The sequence below is a fragment of the Aquarana catesbeiana genome, linkage group LG08 (assembly GCF_042186555.1).
Source record: "Aquarana catesbeiana isolate 2022-GZ linkage group LG08, ASM4218655v1, whole genome shotgun sequence".
Lineage (NCBI taxonomy): Eukaryota > Metazoa > Chordata > Amphibia > Anura > Ranidae > Aquarana > Aquarana catesbeiana.
Genome location: NC_133331.1, coordinates 235,188,189 through 235,201,300, shown reverse-complemented (window position 1 = coordinate 235,201,300; position 13,112 = coordinate 235,188,189).

Below are 13,112 nucleotides of genomic sequence, written 5' to 3'. Positions count from 1 at the left end.
GCTGTATGTCCGCCATCATGCTCTTCACCCACTGCGCAGAACGAAAAGGGGCGGGGAATACACTAGAAAGAACGTCAGGGGCGGGCGGAGTTACACGCATGCGCAGTGTATATAAAGCGTAACACGCGTGCATATTACGTTTGATCTGTGAGCGGAAGAAGGAGCATTGAACGCGGCGATCGTAAGAACGAAGGTAAGAGACAAACTGGGGCCTATACTGCTTCTAGAGATTGAGGCCTATATTGTAACAAGATTAGGAGAGTTTTGTCTGACATTAGGCTTTGTCTTGTGTTGTGTCTTGCAGTGAACATGGATATGGTACTGAAAGATCAGGACTTCATTTCAGTCTTCATAGAGATGCTAAGGGAGCTGCCCTGTCTGTGGGAGATTAAACACCCCCATTACAAGAACCAAACAAAGAGGCAGGCAGCACTGGAGCAATTGTGTGAAATTGTGAAGCAGGTGATCCCCACGGCAGACATCACTTTTTTAAAGATTTTCATTGGTGGCCTGAGGAGCACATATCTGAGGGAGTGCAATAAAGTCCTGGATTCGCAGAGATCCGGAGCAGCAGGTGACATCTATGTCCCCAGGATGTTGTACTACGACAGGCTGCACTTTCTGGCAGGCCAGACTGAACCCAGGCCATCCCTCTCCAGTCTTACTTCCATGCTTCCTTCCCCCCTGGCTGAGGCTTCTGACGCCCAACCTGGGCCTTCCAGGCCACATGTAGAGGAGCCCAGATTGAGCCAGGTATAGCATTCCTCTAAATATTTCTGCTTGTCCAATCAATGATGTGAACTAGATGTTAGTTGGGAGTACTAATTTATGATTGTGATTGATGATGCAAAAACTAAAACCATGTCCCTTTTTCATACACAGGGAAGTCTCAGCCAGGAGGTGGCCGGGCCGAGCCGGCTGGCTGATCTGCATGTCCCTCCATCCCCCCTGGAAAGAGAAAGTGGCAGTAGGAGGAGTGCCCTAGAGGAGGCGGCTATCAGATTTTTTTGTAGGGCTACAGAGGTCCTGGGAGCACCACACACCAGGCAGGAGAACTTTGCTGCATTCATAGCATATAAAATGCAGAGGATGGAGGAGGGCCAAAAAGCCATGTGTGAGGCCCTCATATCTGAGGCTCTGGCGAAAGGTGTGAGGGGCCAAATTACACCTCACACACAGCTTTGGGATGGTCCTCCTCCTCCTGCAGGTCCTACTCCTCCTCCAGGTCCTACTCCTCCTCCTGCCACATCTCCAACTGCACAGCCACAGCCCGGAAGGAAGTGTGAAAGGAAGACCAGAGAGTGATTGCCCTGGATCCAGTCTGGTCGGCCAAAAGATGCAGCCTCTTGTGGTACCACAGCCTGGGGACACTGATGTCATCTGCTGCTATCCGAGTCTCTGTGAATCCCGGACCAGACTGCCCTCCCTTACATATGGACTCCTCAGGCCACCAATTTTGAGGTTTCAGAATTGATGTCTGCCGTGGGGGTCCCATGCTTCACTAATTTCTGCTGTTGATCCAGTGTTGCCTTCCTCTTTGTTTGGTTCTGAGCCCTTAATAAAGGAGGTTTGTTTTGAATTATACTCTCCTATGTGTTTTACTTCAAAAATGACAGTTTGTTTGTGAGGATTCAGGTACATTTCTAATATACAATGTGAAATGAACAAGGGACACCAACAACAAAAAATCTCCTGGAGATTAAATAATAAAAGATATCAATGGTGTTGGGGTAACTTGACACACAAAACACAGACAAAAATATTCTGGAGTAAAAATAAAAATAACATTGAACAAAGATCAGCCTTGGAAAAAATCCAAACATTAAAGAAAAAAAAAGGCTTAAAAACAAAACAAAAAAAAAAACATAAAAAATATAAAACTGTCAGATGTGACATCTAATAACAATATATTGAGGGAATCCCACTAAAAAAACACAAATAAAACTTTGTGAGAAGTGTGTGTGAATATGAGCAGCAAAACGACTTAATTCTTGTCACATTATAAAGAAGAAGAGAGTGCGCTGTATTAAACCATTTTTTACATTGCAGCGTGACGAAAGTGCTGTATCCATTGCAAACGCTAAGTTTACCAGAACGAGCTGTCCCGTGTCGGAATTTCTTCTGAGCATGCGTGGCACTTTGTGCGTCGGAACAGGCCACACACGGTCGGAATTGACGCGATCGGATTTTGTTGTCGGAAAATTTTATCTCCTGCTGTCCAACTTTGTGTGTCGGAAAATCCGATGGAAAATGTCCGATGGCGCCCACACACGGTCGGAATTTCCGACAACACGCTCCGATCGGACAATGTCCATCGGAAAATCCGACCGTGTGTACGGGGCATTAGACATAAGATATATTATGAACAGGGAAACAAGAGTGGTAAAATGTTAGCAAAAGCAGTTCAGAATAAAAAAGTTGCCTCCACAATTCATCAAAAAAGGGACAAACAAGGCATACCACATTCATCAAATGAGGAGATAGCTAAGCAGTTCAAACTTTATTACCAAACCCTAACAATATTCCATCCAACCCTAAATGCCTACACAACACAGATAAAAGAACAAAGCTCATACAAGAATTCCTAGAGAAATCTAGCCCACCCATAGGTGTGCGCAGCCTAATGCATTAGGGTGTGCACCCTTAAGCTCAAACACACATGCATGTGTATGTATCTACATATATATGACCCCAGCACATTGATCTCCCTGCTGGCACAGTGAAAGAGAAAAGGATAAACTCTTCTCTTATGGCAGTAGAAGGGAGAACTTTCCCATGTTCCTGTTGCTACACAGAACGATAACACTAATGCGCATGGGGGTATTAGGGTGTGCCTGGGCACATCCGGCACACCCTGTGCGCACGCCTATGAGCCCACCTCCAATAGCAGAAAACACAGCCCAAAAGCTCGAAGCCACTTCTCTGACCCAGAATTTGTCAAAGCAATCAAAGATATAAAAATAGGCAAAGCTCCAGGTCCTGATGGCTTACCCTTACAATACTACAAGACATTTACTAATATTCTAAAACCAAGATTTTTGAAAACCTTTCACTCGCTACACTCGGAACAACATCCCTTAAGACAACTATTAGAAGCACACATAACTGCGATACCCAAAGAACGCACAGATACAAATCAGGTCACTAACTACAGACCGATATCCCTAATTAATGTTGACGTAAAGATATATGCCAAGATACTAGCAAATAGACTTCTCCCTTTATTAACTACTCTTATATCCCTGGATCAAGTGGGATTTATCCCAGGCAGAGAAGGACGTGACAACACAATCAAAGCAATAAACATGCAGCGCTAGTGTGTAACAAAGTGCGAAAGTGAAGTATCACCTCACGTGCAAATATAAAGCTGATAGTAACTTGTAGGTCAGATAAAAGAGAAAGAAGAGAAGGGCCTCCACATAGTGCGTAAATCCAAAAATAAAAATATATTAAATTTAAATTGTGGAGGCCCTTCTCTTCTTTCCTTTTCATGGTTTGATGTGACACCATTTGGAGTTCGTACATCCTATCAAGTGTGACCATCGGATGGGAGTCCAAGGTCGTTAGCCGGGCTGTCCTAGCTACACCATCTGCTTACCACGGATCTTGACAGAAGTATTGAGGCGTATCTCCACACCAGCTCCTTCCATCAAATATCTGCCAGATTGTTGAATCCAAACACGTGATTGACCCACCACCGTATGGTGAGTGTGTCCACTTCTCATGGTAAGCGTACCCATTCCTTCAATATTTCCATCTTAATGCGGCAAATATCTTATGAAGAGGTTATTCCTGTCACATATAGTGGTTGATTTACTATCATCTACAGGCATCATCTACACATGGGACTTTATTTCATTTTACTGAAGAATCTCCTATTTTTTTTGGTTTATCACAGACAGTTTTAGTTGCGGGTTTTTTTTGTTTTGTTTTGTTTATACTGTCTCGCATGGACATTTTCACCTACCTGTGACAAACGTTCCTGATTTGTTTGTCCTTTGTTGTTGTATATTGTTCATGTTGATATCTGACCTACAAGTTACTATCAGCTTTATATTTGCACGTGAGGTGATACTTCACTTTCGCACTTTGTTACACACTAGCGCTGCATTTTTTATCTTTTCACTTGTTTGTGCAGTTTACTATACTGTTTATGCTAGCTGCTTTACTATTTTTTTTACCTACTCTTAAGTTTTATCACTAGCGACATTGTTTCATACTTAAAGCAATAAACATAAATCATTGGCTCACATCCAAAAAGAAACAAGGATTTTTTCTTTCCGTAGACGCTGAGAAGGCGTTCGACAGAGTAGCCTGGGATTATATCGAGGCTGTGTTAAAACATATTGGTATTTTACCTCAAATGAGAGCATACATCCAAGCTTTATATTCAAACCCAACAGCACGAGTCCGTGTTAATGGCCACCTGTCGAATGTCTTCAACTTACGCAACGGCACGAGACAGGGATGCCCCTTATCTCCATTGTTGTTCGTCCTCACGCTGGAACCGCTATCAAAAAAATAAGATCCAACCCAGACATTAAGGGAATAGAAATCCAAAATCATACGTATAAAGTCGCAGCATTCGCTGATGATATGCTTCTCTTTCTATCAGAAACCCCATATCTCCCTACTTGTACAAGACCTAGAATACTTCCAATTACTATCAAATCTAAAAATCAACCATTCAAAATCTAACGCTCTCAACATCACATTACCTCCAAGCTCAGTAGAATTATGTAAAAAAAACCTCCCCTTCTCATGGGCCAAACAAAATATAACATACCTAGGAATTGAAATCCCTACAAATTTAAACGATCTCTTCAAATTTAACTTCATACCCATCCTAAAAGAAACACATGACGATCTAAAAAGATGGAACTCTTTAAACGTATCTTGGTTTGGCAGAGCTTCATTAATTAAGATGACAATCCTACCCCGCTTTCTATTTGTCATGCAAACAATTCCCATTCGATTACCACCATCATTCTTCGTATCAATAAATAGGAAGTGGTTCTGGACAGCCGCACTCTGAAGCTATGAGTAAGCACTACTGTTAGTGTGAAACGCATCAGCTCCCCTGTCTGCTGTGGCATGTATCTTTGATTTTGACTTGATTTTTTGAATAAAAAGGCAATTTCTTCAGAGTGCGGCTGTCCAGAACCACTTCCTATTTATTGCTACAAGCAATTGCCAGCACCTGTGGCTTCTAAACTGGTGAAGAGATTTACCACTTGTTTGTCCTCCTGGAGCGGTGATATCTTCCCTTCCCTATAATTCTTTGTATCCTTTCATAGAGCTTGCTCAACCTTCACTTGGAGGAGCAAACCTCCTAGAGTCAAATTTACTAGACTAAATTTACCCACAAATTAAGGTGGAATAGCGCTTCCTGACCTACGGAAGTATCATCAGGCAGCCCTCCTAGCACGAACTGTAGATTGGAACATTCATCAAGCAGTTAAGGATTGGGTGACTTTAGAGCACATACTACTCTCCCAACAGGTAAAGTCTCTCCCATGGATACATCCAAAACATCACTCAAAAGCTACCAAATCTCACCCTCTCATAGGTCCCACACTAGAAATCTTTCACAGCACCTTTAAAACTAATAACCCATCTCCATGGCTTAGTACACTCGCCCCACTAAGAAGCAATCCAGACTTTTCCCTAGGTCTAGAGCAAAACTTCCTTGCAAATACTTGGCCACACAAAGAAATCATGATCAAACATTTCTTTAAGAATGGAAAACTTTTATCTGGAGACATGTCTCCTCATGTCAAGCTTGGGAGCAAGACCTAGATATAAATCTAACAGAAGAGAACTGGTAAACAATTTATATGTATGCACATAAAGGATCTTTAAATGTAGCTACCCAATAATGTGGGTTTAAGATCATTACAAGATGGTATAGAACTCCCACCCTACTACATAAAAATTCTCCCCAGATCTCTGATAGATGCTGGAGATGCAAACATGAGGAAGGCTTTATGCTACATATTTAATGGTCTTGCCCTTTAATCCAGAGTTTCTGGAAAATAGTACATGAAACTATTATCTTAATCACTTCAGAAAATCTAAGATTTAATCCAGCACAATACCTTCTGCATTACAATTCGATCCCTAAAAAACAATATCTAAAATCCTTGTCTATGTTCATGATAAATGCAGCAAGACATTGTATTCCCTGCCACTGGTGTTCGAATATTAGCCCATCGAAAAAAGAATGATTCCGTAGAATAAATAACATAGAAAAAAATAGAAGAACTCATCAGCATATCACAGGAAAAAATAACCAAATTTACATCAATATGGTACAACTGGATAGAATTCAAAAACTCCCCAGCCTACAAAGCAGTTATTACTTAATAACTAGAACCAATCACAATAAATAAACCCCATAAGAAAGTTGAAGAAATTAAAAAAATAACCTCACCTTATCTACTCATCCCCCCCCCCCTTTTTTTTTTCTCTCCCCAGTGTATTCCTTTTTCCATTCATAATTAACACATCCATATAGGAATGTTTAGATATTTGCTAAGTATACTTTAACCGCTTGCTGACCAGCTGCCGTCATTATACTGCGGCAGGTCGGCACGATCCCGCGAACCGTCGTAGCTATACGTCAGGTCGCAGGATCGATATAGCAGGCGCACGCACGCAGCATAGCGGGGGTGCCAATGCTCGTGGCCGACGGTCGCGATGACCGCCAACCATGAGCGATCGCGAGCACGAGGGACAAAACACGGAAGTGTGTGTGTAAACACACAAATCCGTGTTTTGTTCTGAGAGGAATGACAGATCGTGTGTTCCTATTACCTAGGAACCAGGATCTGTCATTTCCTCTAGTTAGCCCACTCCCTCTTCAGTTAGAATCACCTCCCAGGGAACACAGTTAACCCCTAGATCGCCCCCTAATGTTAACCCCTTCACTGCCAGTGACATTTTTACAGTAATCAATGCATTTTTATAGCACTGATCGCCGTATTAATGCCAATGGTCCCAAAAATGTGTCAAAATTGTCCGATGTGTCCGCCATAATGTCGCAGTCATGATAAAAATCGCAGATCGCCGCCTTTACTAGTAAAACAAAATAAAAATAAAAATGCTATAAATCTATCCCCTATTTTGTAGACGCTATAACTTTTGCGCAAACCAACCAATATACGCTTATTGTGATTTTTTTACCAAAAGTATGTAGAAGAATACATATAAACTAAATTGAGAAAAAAATTAGCTTTTTTTAAAAAAAAATGGGGATATTTATTACAGCAAAAAGTTCAAAATATTGTGTTTTTTTCAAAATTTACGCTTTTTTTTTGTTTATAGCGCAAAAAATAAAAACCGCAGAGGCGATCAAATACCACCAAAAGAAAGCTCTATTTGTGGGAAAAAAAGAACGTCAATTTTGTTTGGGTGCAGTGTCGCATGACCATGCAATTGTCAGTTAAAGCGACGCAGTGCCGAATCGCAAAAAGTGCTCTGGTCAGGAAGGGGGTAAATTCTTCTGGGGCTGAAGTGGTTAAAACATATTGATACCATACTCAAATGTAAAGTGTATTACAACCCCATTATTATATTTAATATGAATACGTGACTATGACTATATTATGTTGTATTATGTTCTTCTGTTCAATCAATATAAACTTTGTGAAACAAAAAAAAAAGACGATGGAATACGGGTCCTTGCTCCTAAGTGAGTTCATGTCAGAAACTACTGTGGCTGTGTGTGTAAGTGTAGCCAGGCAAAAGGCATTGCGTGTTGCAAGTGGTGTACCTGTGAAAGGAGAGACATTTTTTCTGCTGTGAACTGTGTAACAAGTTGCTGTGTGCAAGACTGCAAGTATGGGGCGGTCAAAGCAGGCAGAAGCAGAAGAAGGAGGCGATCCTTGCTGAAGCAAGGGAAAGGCTACTATGGCTTGAGGGTATTTCCCCACATTCTCCAGCCAAGCCAGAAAATTCATCCATGTGTGAATCAGCTGTGGACTGGTGTAACTTAGTCATGTCACCCCAAGTTAAAGGGGAAGTGCAAAAGGCCTCCTTTCCTCATGCTGTGGCAGCCTGAGACCAAAGGTGCCAGCAGCATGAGGCAAGAGGGCCTCTGCGCTGCATGTGTTGTAGTAAATGGGGGCATGCTGTTGCCTAGTGCCCCTTGTCACATGTTCGCGTAGTAACCAAGCTAGACATGAGGTTGATGAACCCTGGAACTCACCTGCCAGAGAATGTTACCAGTGGCGTCCCAGAGAGAGGTATCAAGTGTCAAGAGGCATCGAGTCTGCCTGCTGATGATCGTGACCAGCGGTGTCCTCAGGAGTGGTATCCCTTTGCAACGAGTGAGAGCCACTCATTGAGGAGATGCCAAGTAGTTAAAGTTCAGTATCCAGTGCCGTGTTCGGAGTGTGGTCAAGTGGGGCATAGGATCTTTACTTGCCCAAGGTTCTGGAACACCCCTGGAGAGTCTGGAAAGGCCGCAGTGTCGCCCTGTGGCCACAAAGCAGCAGCAGCTTGTGTGGATGCAGCTGAGAGACCGCGCACTCAAATGAAGCCAAAGTTTCCTGCTACAGAATATGGTAAGACTGTTGGAATTTGTGGGACTGATCCCAGTGAAGTGGGAGTGTGTCTGGCTGGGAGATCTGCAGAAGGTGTAAAAATGGACTTGCTGTTAAGGACTCAAAAAGACTTGACTCTTTATGTGCCTGGTGTAATCCAGCAGAGTGCTGGAAATGGTAACCTAGGGGTGACCAATACAGTTTGTGTGCTAGGTTCCCTAGTGACAGGTGCTGCAGAGATGCCCAGAGAAACCTCCCAGGAGCCCGCATGGGTGAGGCACGTGGTTTCCTAGGACAACTGCTCTAGTGGGCAAAAGAATCCCTTTGGAGAGGAAGGGTGGTGTGATGAGCGGCACACAGGGTGCCATGCATTATGACCAAAGACAGCCTGATAAAGCTTATAACACTGCTATGTCTATGAATGTTGATGATAAAGGTATTGCTGATGATACATGTACTTTTAGTGATGTGTTCACTAATAATGAGGAAAGGGGGATGTCTCCCTTGGCAACCAGAAACAGAGCCACAGGGTTGTCCATGAAAGTTTCAGGGGCTCCTTATGCGTTGGAGCCAGAGATTTTCCAGGACAGTACTGAATTTGCTCTAGTGGAACAAACTAGGTCTACACCACACTGTGAGTTTGTGTGAGCAGTCCATTTACCATATGCATAACCCAGTTGGTAAGGGGTTAAGTCAGCTGGACCAAGCTAGAGTGTGTTGTTAGTGCCCCCAGGGCAAGCTGGCCAAAATGGTGTATTGCAGCCTGCTTTGATGGATGATGCATTGTTTCAGTGTGAGATGAGCAAAAGCATGTTGGCACAATGTGATGTATATAAAATGGACAAAGGTACTGTTTGTGCTGCAGAATCCCAGGTGCCTCCTAGAGCAGGTGATGAGGTGCTGCGGAGCACTCATAATGGAAGCACAATGGAATGAGACAGTTGGGCCAAACAACTACTAGCCATGATAGACAAGGCTATGTTAAGGCTGTGGACACAGCTGCTATGCCAGACAGGGAGATTACAGAGCGGCCGATGGTTGAGGACGTGTTGATCCCTGCAACAAATGTTTCCCTCCAGTCGGAAGAGCCAGATAAGGGTGCATGCACAGCAGATGTGTTGTCCACAGCCCAGCCACTTAATGTCAAGTGTCAAGGTGACAACGTAACAAATGTTTACTTGGAGAGGCTCATTGTTGAGTTGGAGGGGATGAGTGGGAGACGTGTCTGACAGTGTTCCAGAGGAGTATCAGGCTGCGATGGATACCTCCAGTGAGGTAGAGGCCCCTTTAAATGTCTCGACCTCTCAAGCTGCAGTGAATGAGCCCCTCTATGTCTCTGATAAGGGAAAGGTCCCTAAAAAATGTTTGCATATTGATGTGGAGTGTGTAGAAATAACAGCAGATATGCTAGTGGAACTGCTTGAACTGGTGAAAGCACATTCCTTGTATAACTAGACCTCCTAAGAAGGAAGGGCTGGATATGGACGTGGCAAAAGCAGAGATTCTGTCTGTCACCTGCAAAGAGGTACACTTTGAGGTACCCGGAGAATATACTATACAATATAGTATGGAGAGGAACAAAAATTATGACATGGAAAAGTGTGAGCTGGCAAAGATTGGTTTTGATAGAAATGGGTCATGCATTGCTCAATATCAGTTGTTAGGACATCTACCCACAGAGATTTCGACAACAGGTGAAGTGAAGCCTTGTGATTGTCTCATAGGGGATAGCTGCTCACCTGTGTGTTGTCCCTCCTTGGGCCTGGCCCTAACAAACCCTGAGCAAGAAAGAACTGATGGTATTGGTAATTGGAGAAATGGTGACTTATTACTGAATGTTAGTGTAAATAATGGCCTGGATATGAAAATGAATAATTTCCTATAAAATGAGCGTGATAAACAGATGTTGAGCTCTGGAGAGTTGATGATCAAGGGTAACAGTAAAGGTAAACCTAAGAGACTATTGTGATGGGGAAAACAGGTACCAGTGTGGGAAAAGGTGGTTCCTCATCAGGCATAGTGTCAGGAGCAGGTTCCCTACAGAATCGGGAAACGGAGTTAAAAGGAAGTAGCAGGAAAGGCAGGGGGCCACCAGAAAAGAAATGTGAGCTCAGGAACCCCAAGGACAGAGAGAGTAGGCTGAGGATACAGAATTGTAGGACCCAGCTGCAATCCAGGCTAGGGCGTGCCTGGAAACACACCCTAAAAAAAGATTGGTCCTACGCAGCGGACAGCTGGCACAGAGGTGCCCCAATCAAGGATTCGGGCTTGTGTGTTCCTCTCCCCTTGAAACAAGGGGGGTATATGTGACCAGGGATGAGCCGAACACCCCCCTGTTCGGTTCGCACCAGAACATGCAAACAGGCAAAAAATTTGTTCGAACACGTGAACACCGTTAAAGTCTATGAGACTCGAACATGAATAATCAAAAGTGCTAATTTTAAAGGCTTATATGCAAGTTATTGTCATAAAAAGTGTTTGGGGACCTGGGTCCTGCCCCAGGGGACATGGATCAATGCAAAAAAAATTTTAAAAACGGCCGTTTTTTCGGGAGCAGTGATTTTAATAATGCTTAAAGTGAAACAATAAAAGTGTAATATTCCTTTAAATTTTGTACCTGGGGGGTGTCTATAGTATGCCTGTAAAGGGGCGCATGTTTCCCGTGTTTAGAACAGTCTGACAGCAAAACGACATTTCAAAGGAAAAAAAGTCATTTAAAAGTACTCGCGGCTATATGAATTGTAGGTCCGACAATACACATAAAAGTTCATTGATATAAACGGCATGGGATTTCCCCACAGCGGAACCCTGAACCAAAGTTTAAAAAAAAAATGGCGTGGAGGTCCCCCTAAATTCCATACCAGGCCCTTCAGGTCTGGTATGGATTTTAAGGGGAACCCCGCGCTAAAATAAAAAAAAAGGCGTGGGGTCCCCCCAAAAATCCATACCAGACCCTTACCCGAGCAAGCAACCTGGCAGGCTGCAGGAAAAGAGGGATAGATGAGAGAGCGCCCTCCCTGAACTGTACCAGGCCACATGCCCTCAACATTGGGAGGGCATTGGGAGGGCAACCGAAGAATCAGAGGATCGGAGGAAGAAGAAGAAGATGGAGGAAGAAACCGAAGGAAGATAGAAGATAGAAGAAAGAAGATGGAAAGAAGAAGCATTTAAATAAAGGAATTGTCAAAAACATTGTCTCTTGTCATTTTTAACATTTTTGACACTTTTTTGTGAAATGGTAGGGGTACTTTTGTACCCCCTTACCATTTCACATGGGGGGGTGGGGTCTAGGGGTCCCCTTGTTAAAGGGGGCTTCCAGATTCCGATAAGCCCCCTGCCCGCAGACCCCCACAACCACCGGGCAAGGGTTGTGGGGATGAGGCCCTTGTCCTCATCAACATGGGGACAAGGTGCTTTGGGGAGAGCCCAAAGCACCCTCCCAATGTTGAGGGCATGTGGTCTGGTACGGTTCAGGAGGGGGGGGCGCTCTCTCATCCCCCCTCTTTTCCTGCGGCCTGCCAGGTTGCGTGCTCGGATAAGGGTCTGTATGGATTTTTGGGGGGACCCCACGCCATTTTTTAAAAAATTTTGGCGTGGGGTTCCTCTTAAAATCCATACCAGACCTGAAGGTCTGGTTCTGGGTTCCCCTGTGGGGAAATCCCATGCCGTTTTTATCAATGAACTTTTATGTGTATTGTCGGACCGACAATTCATATAGCCGCGAGTACTTTTAAATGACTTTTTTTCCTTTGAAATGTCATTTTGCTGTCAGACTGTTCTAAACACGGGAAACATGCGCCCCTTTACAGGCATACTATAGACACCACCCAGGTACGAAATTTAAAGGAATATTACACTTTTATTGTTTCACTTTAAGCATTATTAAAATCTCTGCTCCAGAAAAAACGGCCGTTTTTAAAACTTTTTTTTGCATTGATCCATGTCCCCTGGGGCAGGACCCAGGTCCCCAAACACTTTTTGTGACAATACCATGCATATAAGCCTTTAAAATTAGCACTTTTGATTTCTACCATAGACTTTTAAAGGGTGTTCCGCGGCTTTCGAATTTGCTGCGAACACCCCAAATTGTTTGCTGTTCGGCGAACTTGCGAACAGCCGATGCTCTAGTCGAACATGAGTTCGACTCGAACTCGAAGCTCATCCCTATATGTGACAGTAGGAGATGCTTTAACTGTAAAATAGCTAGTTTTGAGGACACAGGGTGTGCATATTGGCTTGGTGCAAGACTGTAGAGCATAGATGTGGACTGGAGAAAACTGCTTTTGCAGCTTTCTCCAGGTTTTGGTATTCCGGCATGGGGCTCTGTAGTTTGGATATTCCATAGTGTCTTGGGTGGGACGGGATCTCCAACCCTGTGTCCAGGTTTTGTGGAGGACCAGCAGGGTGTGGGGGCTAGTATTTCCAGTTGTGTGTATTTGCTGGAGAAGAACCCCAGCGTGGGAAACCTTTATGTTACGGACTTTTATTTGCCTTTTTAATAAAAATGGGCTACCATGAGTGCGCATGCGTGGAGCCTCTGTGATGGACGTCTGATCTCGGAGCTCC